Below are 15573 nucleotides of genomic sequence, written 5' to 3'. Positions count from 1 at the left end.
CTTCGCTTCCAGTGAGCAGTCGCACCACAGTTCCTGCCAGCTCCTCGTCTGTTCTTCCCACTCGCGGGCAACAAGCTGAAAATGGACTAATGCTAAGAGTATCTGTAATAAGGTGGGTGAATTAACTCTGCAAATAGATATTAACAGATATGATGTGATTGGGATTACAAAAACGTGGCTCCAGGATGATCGGGGCTGGGAACTCAACATCCAAGGGTATTCAACATTCAGGAAGGATAGAATAAAAGGAAAAGGAGGTGGGGTAGCATTGCTGGTTAAAGAGGAGATTAATGCAATAGTTAGGAAAGACATTAGCTTGGATGATGTGGAATCTATATGGGTAGAGCTGCAGAACACCAAAAGGTAAAAAACGTTAGTGGGAGTTGTGTACAGACCTCCAAACAGTAGTAGTGATGTTGGGGAGGGCATCAAACAGGAAATTAGGGGTGCATGCAATAAGGGTGCAGCAGTTATAATGGGTGACTTTAATATGTATATAGGTTGGGCTAACCAAACTGGAAGCAATACGGTGGAGGAGGATTTCCTGGAGTGCATAAGGGATGGTTTTCTAGACCAATATGTCGAGGAACCAACTAGGGGGGAGGCCATCTTAGACTGCGTGTTGTGTAATGAGAGAGGATTAATTAGCAATCTCGTTGTGCGAGGCCCCTTGGGGAAGAGTGATCATAATATGGTGGAATTCTACATTAGGATGGAGAATGAAACAGTTAATTCAGAGACCATGGTCCAGAACTTAAAGAAGGGTAACTTTGAAGGTATGAGGCGTGAATTGGCTAGAATAGACTGGTAAACAATTCTTAAAGGATTGACGGTGGATAGGCAATGGCAAACATTTAAAGATCACATGGATGAACATCAACAATTGTACATCCCTGTCTGGAGTAAAAATGAAAAGGGGAAGGTGGCTCAAGGGAAATCAGGGATAGTATTAAAGCCAAGGAAGTGGCATACAAATTGGCCAGAAATAGCAGCGAACCCAGGGACTGGGAGAAATTTAGAACTCAGCAGAGGAAGACAAAGGGTTTGATTAGGGCAGGGAAAATAGAATACGAGAGGAAGCTTGCAGGGAACATTAAGAAGGACTGCAAAAGCTTCTATAGATATGTAAAGAGAAAAAGGTTAGTAAAGACAAACGTAGGTCCCCTGCAGTCAGAATCAGGGGAAGTCATAACTGGGAACAAAGAAATGGCAGACCAATTGAACAAGTACTTTGTTTCGGTATTCACGAAGGAGGACACAAACAATCTTCCGGATATAAAAGGGGTCAGAGGGTCTAGTAAGGAGGAGGAACTGAGGGAAATCCTTATAAGTTGGGAAATTGTGTTGGGAAATTGATGGGATTGAAGGCCAATAAATCCCCAGGGCCTGATGGTCTGCATCCCAGAGTACTTAAGGAGGTGGCCTTGGAAATAGCGGATGCATTGACAGTCATTTTCCAACATTCCATAGACTCTGGATCAGTTCCTATGGAGTGGAGGGTAGCCAATGTAACCCCACTTTTTAAAAAATGAGGGAAAGAGAAAACAGGGAATTATAGACTGGTCAGCCTGACATCGGTAGTGGGTAAAATGATGGAATCAATTATTAAGGATGTCATAGCAGCGCATTTGGAAAGAGGTGACATGATAGGTCCAAGTCAGCATGGATTTGTGAAAGGGAAATCATGCTTGACAACTCTTCTGGAATTTTTTGAGGCTGTTTCCAGTAGAGTGGACAAGGGAGAACCAGTTGATGTGGTGTATTTGGACTTTCAGAAGGCTTTCGACAAGGTCCCACACAAGAGATTAATGTGCAAAGTTAAAGCATATGGGATTGGGGGTAGTGTGCTGACGTGGATTGAGAACTGGTTGTCAGACAGGAAGCAACGAGTAGGAGTAAATGGGGACTTTTCAGAATGGCAGGCAGTGACTAGTGGGGTACCGCAAGGTTCTGGGGCCCCAGCTGTTTACACTGTACATTAATGATTTAGACGAGGGGATTAAATGTAGTATCTCCAAATTTGCGGATGACACTAAGTTGGGTGGCAGTGTGAGCTGCGAGGCTACAGAGTGACTTGGATAGGTTAGGTGAGTGGGCAAATGCATGGCAGATGAAGTATAATGTGGATAAATGTGAGGTTATCCACTTTGGTGATAAAAACAGAGAGACAGACTATTATCTGAATGGTGACAGATTAGGAAAAGGGGAGGTGCAACAAGACCTGGGTGTCATGGTACATCAGTCATTGAAGGTTGGCATGCAGGTACAGCAGGCGGTTAAGAAAGCAAATGGCTTGTTGGCCTTCATAGCGAGGGGATTTGAGTACAGGAGCAGGGAGGTGTTACGACAGTTGTACAGGGCCTTGGTGAGGCCACACCTGGAGTATTGTGTACAGTTTTGGTCTCCTAACTTGAGGAAGGACATCCTTGCTATTGAGGGAGTGCAGCGAAGGTTCACCAGACTGATTCCTGGGATGGCAGGACTGACATATGAAGAAAGACTGGATCAACTGGGCTTGTATTCACTGGAGTTCAGAAGAATGAGAGGGGATCTCATAGAAACGTTTAAAATTCTGACGGGTTTAGACAGGTTAGATGCAGGAAGAATGTTCCCAATGTTGGGGAAGTCCAGAATCAGGGGGTCACAGTCTAAGGATAAGGGGTAAGCCATTTAGGACCGAGATGAGGAGAAACTTCTTCACCCAGAGAATGGTGAACCTGTGGAATTCTCTACCACAGAAAGTTGTTGAGGCCAATTCACTAAATATATTCAAAAAGGAGTTAGATGTAGTCCTAACTACAAGGGGGATCAAGGGGTATGGCGAGAAAGCAGGAATGGGGTACTGAAGTTTCATGTTCAGCCATGAACTCATTGAATGGTGGTGCAGGCTCGAAGGGCCGAATGGCCTACTCCGGCACCTATTTTCTATGTTTCTATGACCCCGAGCCCAATCGTGTTTAGATTTTCACAATAAACATGAGGCTGCTCTGCCGACATTGCAAGGTGAGGGCTGGCCCACTCGTTCGTACACTCTCCACGGTCATTGGGCGGGAAATTCAACGCGCTTGCGCCTCCCGTTAAAGTCCCAGCAAACGCATCACCGACCGCGTGCGGCGCTGGCAATGGCTCCCGCCATGTTGGGCGGGGGTTTAGCGCCGGCGCTACAGCTGTGCATCGCGATCCCCCGCGACCCCGGAGATGATGACATCATCGCCGCGCGCATCGCCCCGTTAGCGCTCCCGAGACGCTCGTGGGGCACTTGATTCTGCGTCCACTTTCTTCCAGGGTCGGTGTCCCTGCACCTTACTCCAAACTCACACGAGGCATGGATATATCAGACACGGTCACTCTGTGACCACCTTTATTCCCAGGGCCAAGGAGTGTTGACCCTGGATGGGACCTCCCCGTTTATACCTGGAAACCCAGGTGAGGAGTGTCTCCCGCAAGTTCACCCCCTGTGGTCAGGGTGTGCATTTCTAGGGTACAGGTACAGTGTACATGAGTTATAGTTACATGACTATGTCATTGCAAGATGGTTAAATACATGACATCACCTCCCCCCTTAAGTCTTTTTGTTTCGGAGGTTAAGTCTATCGGGTGGTCAACGCTCTCTCGTGGAGCGCCGCAGTTGTGGCTGTGGTGGCTGAGCCTCAGCACGTGTCTCTGTCACCTGAGGTGATTCCGGCCTGTCCGGGCTGGCCGCAGGGACTGTGCATGCTGAGGGCTGTCTTTGTTGCTCGTGCGCTGGCAGTGGTGTGGGTGCCATCTCATGCTCTTCTTCAGGTTCCTCTGTGTCTATCTGAACCTTTTCTTTACTTGGTCCAAGTGTTTGTGTGGCATATCTGCCCATTGTTTAGTCGGACCACCATGACTCTATTTCCTTCTTTGCCAATTACGGTGCCGTCAAGCCACTTGGGTCCCAAAGCACGGTTAAGAACGAATACCGGGTCATCCATTTCTATACACCTCCCCCTTGAGTTTCGATCATGGAGCTCGGTTTGGGACTGGCGCTTGCCCTCAACAATGTCTGCCAGGGCTGGGTGAATGAGGGACAGCTGCGTCTTGAGCGTGCGTTTCATGAGGAGTTCTGCTGGCGGGACTCCCGTGAGCGAGTGCGGCCGGGACCTGTAGGCCAGCAGGAGGCGCGATAGGAGCTACTGAAGGGAGGGTCCTTGGATGCATAGCATGCCCTGTTTTATGACTTGGACCGCCCGTTCCGCCTGGCCATTGGAGGCCGGCTTGAACGGCGCTGTCCGGACGTGCTTAATACCATTGCCCGACATAAACTCCTGGAATTCATGGCTGGTGAAACACGGGCCATTGTCGCTGACCAGGATGTCCGGCAAGCCGTGGGTCGCGAAAACCGTACGCAGACTCTCCACAGTGATGGATGTCGTGCACGAGTTCAATATGATGCACTCGATCCACTTCGAGTATGCATCGACTACGATCAGGAACATTTTCCCCATGAACGGGCCCGCATAGTCTACGTGATTACGAGACCATGGTCTGGTGGGCCAGGGCCACGGGCTGAGAGGGGTCTCCCTGGGGGCATTGCCCAGCTGGGCACACGTCGTGCACCTGCGAACTCAGTGTTCCAGGTTTGAGTCAATCCCCGGCCACCACACATGTGTCCGGGCAATGACCTTCATTAGCACGATGCCAGTGTGCTCGCTGTGGAGTTCCCTGGTGAACGCTTCCCTTCCTTTCTGGGGCGTGACTACCCGACTGCCCCATAGCAGGCAGTCGGCTTGGATGGAGAGCTCATCCATCCGTCTCTGAAACGGTCTGACCTCCTCGGGGCACGCCCTGTGTGCGGGCGCCCAATCCCCAGTCAGGACACATTTCTTTATCATGGATAGGAGGGGGTCTCTGTCGATCCAGATGTCATGTATCTTACCATGCTATACATGACTGTAACCAGAGATGACCTGTAACCACAAGCTTACCTTACCACCAGGGGCACACTTGCAGGAGACACTGGATACCTGTCCCAGGCAGGTATATAAGGACAGGTCTCAGGCAGGTGTGGCATTCCAGAGCTGTGCAATAAAGGTGCAGGTCCTGAGTGACCTTGACTTCAGTATGTGCCTTGTGTGAATCTGTACTGAGGGGACAGGACTTTACAGTGGCGACGAGTTACGGGATTACAGAATCCACAGAATGGCGAACAACGGATCAGATGAAAAGTACAATGCGGGAGATAATTGGGAGCACTTTATAGAAAGGCTCCAGCAAAGCTTTGTAAGCAAAGACTGGTTAGGCGACGATAAGGCAGACAAGAGAAGAGCCCATCTCTTGACCAGCTGTGGCTCGAAAACATACGCTTTAATGAAGGACCTGCTGGCACCCGAGAAACCAGCAAGCAAGTCATTTGAAGAGTTGAACACACTGGTAAGAGACCACCTGAAGCCAGCGAGCAGCCTACACATGGCCAGACACAGGTTCTACAACTACAGATGCTGTGTGGGCCAGATCATACCCGACTTTGTGACGGAACTTCGAAGGTTGGCTAGCTTATGTGAGTTCTCCGATGAACTAAGGAGAGAAGTACTGAGAAACTTTTTTATTGAAGGAATAGGCCACGCAGGCATATTCCGAAAGCTCATAGAGACCAAGAACCTGACCTTAGAGGCAGCAGCATTGGTTGCACAGACATTCCTGGCAGGAGAAGAAGAAACGAGGTTGATCTATACTGCAGGTACGATAACTAACGAAACATCAGAACAAGGGGTTCACAGCATGAAACAAGCCGCTACCCCCACACACAGACAAAGGCAGAAGAGCAGGCCCTCAACAGCAGGCAGTGGCGCCAGAAGCCACCAAAGGCCACATGATCGGCCGTTCACACCTCATCAACCCACAATGCGAGCAATCAACTACAAACTGAGAGAAGCTTAAGAGAGATCAGCCAGACGCAGCTCATCCTTTGGAAACAATGGAAGCGGTCTGTCCTGGAGATGTGGGGGAAGGCACTCATCAAGGGGGTGTCGATTTCAGCATGCTGTTTGCAGAAACTGCGACTATACAGGGCATCTGGCCCGCATGTGCAGAAAAATGGCAGCTCGGCTGGTATACGAATCGGAAGGATCAGAAAGCGGACCAGAAGACTGTGGGGACAGTACCTGGGACACTGATGTACAGCAGGTCAACATGATCAATGGACACTGTTCTTACAACAGGACGCCTCTAATAAGATGAGGGTCCTACTCAACGGGATACCCGTCAACATGGAGCTGGATACGGGAGCGAGTCAATCTCTCATGAGCGCTCAACAAATTGAACAACTGTGGCCGCACAAAAGAGACAGACCAAAACTCACAAGGGTCGACACCATACTAAGGACCTATACCAAAGAAATCGTACCAGTCCTCGGCAGCGCCATGCTCTCTGTCACACACAAAGGGACAGTGAACCGACTTCCCCTGTGGATTGTCCCCGGAGACCCCCCAGCACTGCTGGGGAGAAGCTGGCTGGCAAAACTAAACTGGAAATGGGATGAAGTTCACGCCATGTCGTCAGAGGTACGGACCTCCTGCTCAACAGTTATAAAGCGATTTGAACATCTCTTTCAGCCCGGTGTGGGCACCTTCAAAGGGGCTAAAGTCAAAATCTACATCACACAGGATGCTAGACCAGTCCATCACAAGGCTAGAGCTGTGCCCTATGTGATGAGGGGTAAGATTGAACATGAACTGGACAGGCTTCTGTGGGAAGGCATTATCTCACCCGTGGAATTTAGCGATTGGTCAAGTCCCATCGTCCCAGTCATGAAGCCTGATGGATCCGTAAGAATCTGTGGGGATTACAAGTCTACCATAAACAGAGTCTCCCTACAGGACCAATACCCGCTGCCCAGAGTGGAGGACTTATTTGCCACATTGGCTGGAGGAAAACTTTTCTCAAAACTGGATCTCACATCTGCATATATGATGCAAGAATTGACCGAGGAATCCAAGCTACTCACCACCATCAACACACATCGAGGCCTTTTCATGTACAATCGATGCCCATTCGGCATCAGGTCGGCAGCTGCTATATTCCACAACAACATGGAGAGTCTGCTCAAGTCCATCCCGGGGACGGTTGTATTTCAAGACGACATACTTATCACGGGCAGGGACACCGACTCCCATCTCCGTAATTTGGAGGAAGTACTAAAGTGGTTGGATCGGGTAGGCCTAAGAGTCAAGAAATCCAAGTGTCTGTTTCTCACGCCCGAGGTTGAATTTTTGGGCAGAAGGATTGCCACTGATGGAATCCGCCCAACAGAGTCCAAAACCGAAGCAATTCGCCTGGCACCCAGGCCCCGGAATGTCTCAGAACTGCGCGTCTTTCTCGGGCTGCTCAATTACTTTGGGAACTTTATGCAGAATTTAAGCACACTGCTGGAGCCTCTCCACGTGCTACTCAGAAAGGAGTGCGATTGGTTTTGGGGGGACGCCCAGGAACGCGCTTTCAATAAAGCACGCAACCTTCTGTGTTCCAACAGTGTTTTGGCTTTCTTTGACCCAGGTAAAAAGCTAGTTCTCACATGTGATGTGTCAGCGTACGGGATCGGGTGCATTTTGCAACATGTCAATAGTGTCGGTAAATTACAACCCATAGCTTATGCCTCCAGGTCACTTTCGTGGGCGGAGCGCGAGTACGGAATGGTGGAGAAGGAGGCGCTCGCTTGCATGTACGGTGTCAAAAAGATGCACCAATACCTTTTCGGGGCCAAGTTCGCGTTAGAAACCGACCACAAGCCCCTCACGTCCCTCCTATCTGAGAGCAAGGCAATAAACGCCAACGCCTCGGCGCGAATTCAACGGTGGGCACTCATGCTGGCGTCCTACGACTATACCATAAGGCACAGACCAGGCACAGACAACTGTGCCGACGCGCTCAGCAGGCTACTCCTGGCGACCATGGAAAGGTCTGACGAACAGGACTGTGAGATAGTCATAGCAATCAATGCCTTTGAGTCCACAGGTTCTCCCATGACGGCTCGCCAAATCAGAGCCTGGACAGTCAGCGACCCCACGTTATCCTTAGTAAAAAGATGTGTCCTAACCGGTGACTGGGCAGATGCTCGCGATGCCTGGCCCGAGGAATTAAAACCCTTTCACAGGCGCATGCATGAGCTATCACTACAGGCAGACTGTCTGATGTGGGGCAGTCGAGTAGTTATGCCTCTGCGAGGCAGAGAGGCATTTGTCTGGGAGCTCCACCGCGAGCACCCGGGGATCGTTCTCATGCAGGCCATAGCCAGATCCCACGTCTGGTGGCCTGATATTGACGCGGACTTGGAGCTCTGTGTCCGAAGGTGCACCATTTGTGCCCAACTCAGCAATGCCCCCAGGGAAGCCCCCCTGAGCCCCTGGCCCACCAAACCGTGGTCGCGGGTGCACGTAGACTTTGCGAGCCCATTCATGGGCAAAATGTTCCTTGTAGTTGTAGATGCATTTTCAAAGTGGATCGAATGCACCATTTTAAACTCGAGCACAACCTCCATCACTGTGGAGAGCCTTGGAACCATATTCGCAACGCACGGCATTCCTCACATATTGGTCTGTGATAATGGTCCGTGCTTCACCAGTGCAGAATTTCAAGATTTTATAAGTGACCATGGCATAAATCACATTAAGGCGGCACCGTTCAAGCTGGCCTCCAACGGCCAGGCGGAGAGAGCAGTGCAGATCATTAAACAAGGCATGCTCAAAATCCACGGTCCCACGCTGCAGGGCCGCCTGTCACGACTGCTGCCAGCATACAGATCTAGTCTGCATTCATTGACTGGAGTTCCCCCCGCGCAACTATTAATGAAACGGACCGTAAAGGCAAGGCTCTCATTAATCCTCCCAGACATGCATGAAATCGTTGAGGCAAAGCTTCGTAAGCTGACCGAGTACCATGACCGAAATTCGAGGGGGAGGTGGAATGAGATAGGGGACAAAGTGTTTGTGCTAAACTATGGCAGGGGTCCCAAATGGCTTGCAAGGACAGTAACAGGCAAGGAAGGAAACAGGCTACTGGTAGTACAAATGGACAATGGCCAAACCTGCCGGAGGCATGTAGACCAAGTCAAAAGTAGATTTACCAATAACACTGCTGAACCAGAGGCAGACTACAATGTGGAACTCAAACCACACTTGGTGGACAGACAGAGGGAACAACCTGAGGAAAGGGCAATCCCAAAAGACAGCCCAGGCGAGACACCAACAATCATACTGAACGAAACAGACAGCCCAGGTGAGATACCAGCAATCACACCGAAAGAAAAACATGCATCAAGGCAAACAACTGAACCACAACTAAGACGCTCCACGCGAGTGCGTAGACCACCTGAGAGACTGAACCTATAAAGACAATAAGACCTTGGGGATGGTGATGTCATGTATCTCACACTACTGTACATAACTGTATCTTACCATGCTATACATGACTGTAACCAGAGATGACCTGTAACCACAAGCTTACCTTACCACCAGGGGTGCACTTGCAGGAGACTCTGGATACCTGTCCCAGACAGGTATATAAAGACAGGTCTCAGGCAAGTGTGGCAGTCAAGAGCTGTGTAATAAAGGTGCAGGTCCTGAGTGACCTTGACTTCAGTATGTGCCTCGTGTGAATCTGTACTACAGGGACAGGACTTTACACCAGAGTTTGATCTGGCGGGCTGTGATGGGGGAGCCCACAGTGTCAAAAGCCTCAACAGCCATGACCATCTCGGTGCTCTGCTCCGACGCCCCCTCGGTGGTGGCCAGTGGGAGCCTGCTGAGCGCATCAGCGCAATTTTCGGTGCCTGGCCGGTGCCATATAGTGTAGTCATACGCAGCCAGCATGAGGGCCCAGCGCTATATGCGAGCTGACGCATTGGCGTTGACAGCCTTGCTGTTGGACAACAAGGATGTTAACGGCTTGTGGTCTGTCTCTAGCTCGAATTGTCTACCAAAAAGGTACTGGTGCATCTTTTTTACACCACAAACACAAGCGAGTGCTTCCTTCTCGACCATGCTGTATGCACGCTCTGCCTGGGAGAGCGACTCTGGAGGCGTAAGCCACCGGTTGGAGTCGGCCGTCATCGTTACCCTGCTGCAACACACACCCAACCTCGTAGGATGAAGCATCGCATGTTAAGACCAGTTTTTTACAGGGATCATACAAAGTCAACAGTTTGTTGGAACACAGCAGGTTCCTCGCCTTATTGAAAGCCCGTTCTTGACAGTCCCCCCAAAACCATTCACAACCTTTACGCAGGAACACGTGTAACAGTTCCAACAATGTGCTTAAGTTCGTCAGAAAGTTCCCAAAATAGTTCAAAAGTCCCAGGAATGATCACAACTCCAACGTGTTGCCGGGCGCCCGGAGGATCGCCTCCGTTTTTGATTCGGTGGGCCGGGTCCCGTCTGCGGCAACCCTCCTGCCCAAAAACTCGACCTCTGGGGCCAAAAACACACACTTGGCCTTTTTCAGCCGCAAGCCTACCCGATCCAATCGGCATAGCACCTCCTCCAGGTTGTAGAGGTGTTCTTCGGTGTCTCAACCTGGTATGAGGATGTTGTCTTGGAATACGATCGTTCCAGGAATGGACTTGAGCAAGCTTTCCATGTTCCGCTGAAAGATAGCTGCTGCCGAACGAATGCCAAACGGACACCTGTTGTAGACAAATAATCCCTTGTGCATCGTGATGGTGGTCAGAAGCTTGGATTCTTCAGCCAGTTCCTGAGTCATGTAGGCTGGAGTGAGGCCCAACTTCGTGAACAGCTTGCCACCTGCCAGCGTGGCAAAAAGGTCCTCCGCTCTCGGGAGCGGGTATTGGTCTTGCAGCGACACTCGGTTGATGGTGGCTTTGTAGTCGCCACAAATCCTAACCGAGCCATCTGCTTTGAGGACGGGAACGATAGGACTTGCCCAGTCGCTGAATTCAACGGCCGAAATTATGCCCTCTCTGAGCAGCCCGTCCAGTTCACATTCAATTTTTTCACGCATAACATACGGCACCGCTCTGGCCTTGTGGTGCACTGATCTGGCGTCCGGAGTGATGTGTATCACTACTTTCGTGCCCTTGAACGTTCCAACACCAGGTTGAAACAGTGACCCGAATTTTTGCAGGACCTGTGAGCATGAACTTCACTCCACGGATGAAATGGCATGCAATCCCCCCATTTCCAATTCATCTCAGCTAGCCAACTCCTCCCCAAAAGTGCGTGGCCATTTCCCGGAACGATCCAGAGTGGCAGCCGGTTCTGTAGTCCATTATGTGTTACCACCAAGTTTGGATTGCCCAACACTGGGATGATCTCTTTGGTGTATGTCCGTAGCTGCGTCTCAATGCATTCCAGTTTGGGCCTGCTAGCTCTGTGTGGCCATAGTCTCTCAAATTGTTGGGCGCTCATGAGTGACTGGCTAGCTCCCGTATCCAGTTCCATGTGCACCGGGATGCCATTCAGTAAGACTTTCATCATCATGGGAGGCGTTTTGGTGTATGAGCTGTGGACGTCAGCCACATGAATTCTCTGAACTTCAGCATCCATGGTTGTTCCCCAGGCCTCATCCTGCATTTCAGACCCCTCGTCTGGTTCCTCTGTCTCACAGACTAGCCTCGCTACTGCCTTTTTGCACATCCTGGCCAAGTGTCCACTGACATTACAAATCGTACAGGTATAAAGCTGGAACCTGCAGCTTTTGGCAGTGAGCTGAGATTGTTGTTAACAAAAGAACTATTCCCAGGCATTCCTCTCTGATGGCCCGTTTGGCTGTTTCTAAGCACTCTGACGGGGGGTGTTAATGGTCCCATTACGGTGTTGGAGCGGATTTTTGGACATATATTTGATTGTATACGGGACCAAACATTTGTTTTATTTTCCCCTTTAAATGAATTTTGTAAGGGATAATACTGATGCATGCTTTAAACAGTTAGACTTTAAGGCATGCTGGCCTTGAGTTAATGGAGACTGGAATGTGAGATAATGAACACTGGAGAGTTAGTGCTGAGAATGTTTGTTTAAACCGGTGTCAAAAGCCTGCACTTGTTTATACTGCCCTGTCACAGTGCAGGATGGGTTATCTATCAAAAGCTTAGCCTTTGATAGTAACAGCTTTGTAGTGCTAAAGCATGTGTTGTAAAGTGACGTAATTTGTAAGCTAAAAGGACTTCACTGCAGATACAGTTTGAGAAGATGGTTCAAAGACAGGGGTCTTTAACACTTCTCCCAAAGCTTTGTCTCCGATTTAATAAACCTCTCTTTATATATTATACAGTCTCGGAAATATTTTTCCACAACAAAATGGCATCACGACAGGATACTGTCTGATCAGACGTGATCACTTAAGACAGTATCTGGAATCTGGTGTTAGAGACTGAAAAGAGAGGCACGACGAGATAGTGTATAAGATACGAGTAAAGAGATAGCGGGAAGAGGCTGACTAACCAGTTTGAGTTGTCCCTTTAGTAAATAAGGAAGGAAACTGATCACTCCAACCAAGAGCCGAAAACTCCAGTGGTAAGGAAACACGCTAGCTGTGTTGCGAAGACAAAGGGTCTCCACAGAGTAGTCGTGGCCGTGAGTATTACAGAAACAAAGGGAAATGTCCGAGACTGGCGAACATGGAAGGTAAGGAAGGGAATGTAAAACGCGGGCTGCCCGGGTCATTAATTAATTCCTATCATTAATTGTAACTTGCGTAATTACGTAATGCCATAAAAAAGCTGATGGTGACTATCTTAAGTGACATATGGATCCAGACATAAGCTTTGTTGAATGAAGAGAGACTTTTGCGAGTGTCTATTTTGAATGAAGAGAGTACTCGAGTGATTTTGACTGTGGAATGAATAAAAGCCTGTTTTAAGAAGGTGTGGAGTTGCCTGCCTGTTTTAGCTCCACCCACACTTTCCAAACAGAGTGAAATGTTTTTTTTTTAACCCTTCGTAGTGTTGTCCTGTATGTGGGAAGTTTAAGAAACTGTGAACCTTATGGTATTACATTTTAAGTTAGAAACGAAGGTGTGGATATAAGTTATGGAGCTAGGAAATGCACAAAGGATAGGTTTGTTGAGTAAAAGATAAAAATACATGGTCCCGGTAGTAAAAAAAAAAGAATTTTACACGCTCACTTACTTGTCAAAAGAAAACATGAAATTGGGTTGAAAGACATAAATTTAGCCCAGGAATGAGATAAAGAATGCCCTTTAAAACGCTCCCATTTTCCTTTGTGTAAAACCTTGAGACGAAAGCTTCTAGCTCAGTAAAAAAAAATAGAGTTTTAAATTTAGAAATACCTTCAGGAATTAGGTCAAACTCCTGGGCGAGTGGTGAGCTATCTGTGAAGGTGTAAAAGGGACTTTTGAAAAAGGCTAAAACAGTAAGCTTTAGCAGTTTAGAAAAGAAAAAGATAAAGCAGGAATAGGTCTCTGCCACGGGAACAGGAGGAGGGCAGAAAAGGGGGACTTGCCATAATTGTGGAAAACCGGGCCATTTTGCCAGGGAATGCAAAGGGAAAGGCAGTAAAAAGCAATGTACGTATTGAGGTAAGAAAGGGCACCTGGAAGCGACATGCTATGGTAAAAATGGCTATCCTGATAAGGCAAGGACCCTGTCAGAACAGGAATACCAGAAGTGGCAGGCGTACAAAGCCACCCGGTGATGTCTGGCAGCCCCTGTACAAAGTAAAAAGGAGGGAAGAATATATGTGTCTGCACTAGTAGGGGGCCAACAGTGTGAGATGCTAGTGGACACTGGAGCTTCAATATCCATTACTAATCCAGATGTATAGCCGCGCTAGATTGCGCAGCTGGGGCGGTAAAAATTAAGCGAGCCTGTGGTGATGACTGGAAACATCATTCTCCACACTAACACACATTGGTAGAAATGTTAAACACAGGAAAACTGAGAACCGTATCTAGTATGAGACGGGCAAAGTGGAAGCAGTCCTCTTAACACCCAACAAAGCGGTAACCATAATTAGGGATGTAGGAAACAACCCCGCAGAAGGTATGATGGGTGAGGGGGAACCCCACTTTTGCGAAGAGGTATGTGAGGATATGGAAGAGGATAGAATAAAAGACGCCCCCCTTCAAACCGCAGAACAAACCTTGTTTGTGGACGGCTCACGAAAATACGTAGAGGGACTACCTTGTACCGGATGGGCCGTAGTTAACCAGGATCTAGAGACAGCTGGATCAGGGCGAATTAATGGGGGTCGTCAGCTCAAGTGGCAGAACTGGTAGCCCTTACCCGGGCACTGGAATTAAGTCAGTGCCGCTGGGGTCCGAGACGAACGGATAAGTATTGAGAAACTACACCAGGACACTTCTGAGGAGGAAATAGGTATGTGGACAAAGCAGGGCGCAACGCAAGGGAAGGATAACGTTTGGAGACGAAACGACAAGGTAATGGCGCCTGAATGCATACAGAATACCTTATTGGAGTTGCACCATGGCCTGTCTCATTCAGGATGAGAGGCCATGACCGGGAGTCTTGGGAGAGATTGGTGGTGGAAAGGGATGGGGAGAGATATTGCCAAATATTGCCATCGATGCGTTACGTGCGCACAATATAATCCAGGCAGGCCCAGGCATGTCCACGGGGGCCATGGGAACACGTACAAATTGATTTCACAGGTCCTTTGCCCCCATCCCAAGGAAAAAAGATATTGCCTAGTGATTATAGATCAATGTACCCGGTGGGTGGAAGATTTCCCCGCACGTGATTGCACTGCCTCAACTGTGGCAAGGATATTGACCGAGCAGGTGATTCCCCGATGGGGAGTGCCTCTTCAAATAGATTCCGACCAAGGCACCCACTTCACCGGAAAAAAAATTGTAAAAACAATATGCCAGCTGATGGGCATAAAACAAAAATTCCACATCCCCTACCACCCGCAGAGTTCTGGGATGGGAGAGCGCATGAACCGTACCCTTAAGAACGCCCTGGCAAAGGCCATGCAAACGTCAGGAAAAACGTGGACAGAAGTATTACTCATTATATTGATGAAGTTAAGAGCCACAACAAACCGGACAACCGGATTAACTCCTTATGAACTAATGACAGGAAGGGCGATGCAATTACCAGAGAACATCATAACAGGGGGGGGGGGGGCAATGTAGGCCCATTAAAAGACAAAATAAAACTGTTGTAGAGAGTAGAAATATATATATAGACTTAGGCATTAGGCACCTGCTGGATATTTAAAACTCACATAAGCTTAAATGGACACACACATAAAATGGCTGCCCAGGCATGATGGGAAATCAGGTAGTCAAGCTGTGAACTGTTGAACGTTCACTGACCGAGCAATAACCCTGTGAGGCCCACTGTAGGAATGCCTGGGAAGACAGAGATAAGAAGGAAACCATCTCCTGTGAACAAGGTCATAAACCAATTAATTCCCCAGGAAGAAAGATAAGAGGGAAACCATTTGCTGTAAACAAGGCTATAAACCAATTATTTCTCCCAGATGAAAGAACTAGGGAGAGAACCTATAAAGTCATCGATCAGCACAAGCTGACAATAACCGAACATATGGTTCCCTGGATACTAGGAGAATTCTATTGGGTTAAAAGAACCTATATGTAATCTATAATCGTTGT

This window comes from Pristiophorus japonicus, unplaced genomic scaffold (assembly GCF_044704955.1).
Source record: "Pristiophorus japonicus isolate sPriJap1 unplaced genomic scaffold, sPriJap1.hap1 HAP1_SCAFFOLD_662, whole genome shotgun sequence".
Classification (NCBI taxonomy): domain Eukaryota; kingdom Metazoa; phylum Chordata; class Chondrichthyes; family Pristiophoridae; genus Pristiophorus; species Pristiophorus japonicus.
The sequence above is the reverse complement of the archived record's forward strand: the minus strand, read 5'-3'. Positions refer to the sequence as shown.